The following is a 2,259-nucleotide window of genomic DNA, read 5'->3' on the forward strand; positions in this document are numbered from 1 at the left end:
AGTGAAGGAGTAAAAAAAAATGGCTGAAATGGGAAATTTATATTTGTGTATTTTAGCACAATAAAAAACCCCAAGAGTCTCCCAGGACTGGCAGCGCTCACTGAATGCTCACAACAGCCACATGGGGCAGGGACAATCAACCCTATTTACAGATGGGCAAACTGAGACTGACCCTTAGAAGAGCAGACAAGCAAGGGTGCACCCGAGGACCTCCAGAGGCCTGTGACAGTCCTGCTCAGCTCGCCAACCCTGGGCCCTTCCCCACACCCCAACCCCAGCTCCCCACACTCCAGGACCCCAGCCCTTCCTGGAAATGCATCACCTCCTCCTCCTTGCAAAGCTGGATTTACACAGAGAAAGAACCGATGACTGGGGGCGCCACCTTGTCTCGGGGCCTTCCAAACCCACTTCCAATGCCTGAGGGATATACCCCTAAGTGGAACCCTAAGCACACCCCCCATTCTGGAAAGCACTCCAGAGGGGACTGATAATCCCTACCTTCAGCTTCTGGTGGCACATTTGATGCTAGGGAAACTCCAGGCCCGCAGCCTGCAGGCCCTGATGAGTGCCCAGGCCAGGGGCAGACACCCCTGCTGCGTGGAGGAGGGGCCCTGGAGAATCCTGAGCAGGACTCTCACTAGGCAAGGTCCACATCCCTGGCAGGGCTAGGGTTTGACACTGGTTTTCTGGGTGACATGGCTGAGGCCACAGCTGGGCTGGGCTGGGGCTGGTGGGACTGGGGAGAGGTCTCCCATCCCAGCCCCACCCCACAAACCGATTCCTCGCTGGACTGCGACCTCTTCCGGCCTCGGTTTCCCAGCCAGTCCCGGCCGGCCGGGCCTGATAGGCACCCTCCGGGGCGGGAAAAGGTGCCAGAGCGCCTGCCTGCTCCATGGGGCTCGGGGCTCGGTCCGGGAGGAGGGAGGTCCTTGCTGCCCCGGGGCAGCGGGCGCAACCGGTGGGCGAAGGTCCGCAATACACATCTAGATGTGTATAAGAGACAGTCTCTATACCAATCTCTATATTACCACATATTAATTATATAACTGTATATATAATAATATTGCTTTAGTAAAAGTTATATATATTTACATAAGTATAAGGACATTTGATGTGATATATCCCAGTCTATTAAATGTGATTTCCCTGGCAACCATGACTTTTAAGAAATGGGGATCTCTACTTTTCATTTTCCATTCTTTGTGCTTTGATTTTCATAAGTATAAGTATGTGATTTTAAATTCAAAAACCAAGATTTGAGAAGCTGGGGCCTTGCACTAAAAACTGGTTCTCTCTTAGTTCTCTTGAACCACTTGCTCTGGGTCTCGCATTGAGGGGACCAGTTTTGCAGATTTCAGTCTAGTTCAGAGAGCTTCAGGATTGTTCCCATCTGTTGTTGTTTTACCAATTGTATCAAGAGATCAAGGCAACAAACATGCCCTGTCTAGCTCCAAAGAGTGTATTTTGACTCTCTCTCTTCCCCTCTACCCACACACCCACCTGCATAAATAGCTATTCTCATGCAACATTTTATAATCCCTTCCAATTTTGAGATATTCCTCCTCTAGCCCAACATCACAGCAAACCAGCTAGGGCAAATGTGGGGGTATTATCCGGAATCATGATAGTAGCAACCTCAAGGATGTAATAGGCCCATCTTCCCAGGGCTGGAGCGAGAGGTAGGGAGACGATGTGGACACAGGGCCTAGCAGGCAGAGCGTTTCCTCCCCTTCCCTGCATGCCAGGCCCCTGCAAGATGCCAAAGAAGTGGCTGAGGTCAGGAGGTCAGGTGGACATATCTTGAGCTGTGCCCTGCACTGTGGGGCTGCCTCTGGGACAGGGCCTCGCTCAGTGGCCCCACGTGTGCCCACGGTGACATGGCTGCTTTTCCAAAACCAACTCCCTCACTCTGACCTCTTGCCTTTCCCACCACGTGCCTGGAGTGCAGAGTTCTGGGAATCTGGTGGCCCACCCGGTGCAGGCGGTGCCTGACCACTGTGTCTTATTCTTACAATGCATATATTGTTGTAGCTCAAAATGTTTTCACTGGGTCCTGTTTCTTGACACATTTCACTTGCATATCTCTGGGCCACCAGAAGTTTTGGTATGTCTGTCCAGTGGCTCTGGTTGTCCCACCTCTGTACCCCAAGATACCCATGGGGGCTAGGCTGGGGGCGCTGCCACACTGGGACGGGAGTGATGCCTGCTCTGTCCTTCAGACCCCTGGACTGTGATGGGCCCTCTGCTGCCGCCTCTCCA

This window comes from Mandrillus leucophaeus, unplaced genomic scaffold, assembly GCF_000951045.1.
Source record: "Mandrillus leucophaeus isolate KB7577 unplaced genomic scaffold, Mleu.le_1.0 Scaffold1267, whole genome shotgun sequence".
Lineage (NCBI taxonomy): Eukaryota > Metazoa > Chordata > Mammalia > Primates > Cercopithecidae > Mandrillus > Mandrillus leucophaeus.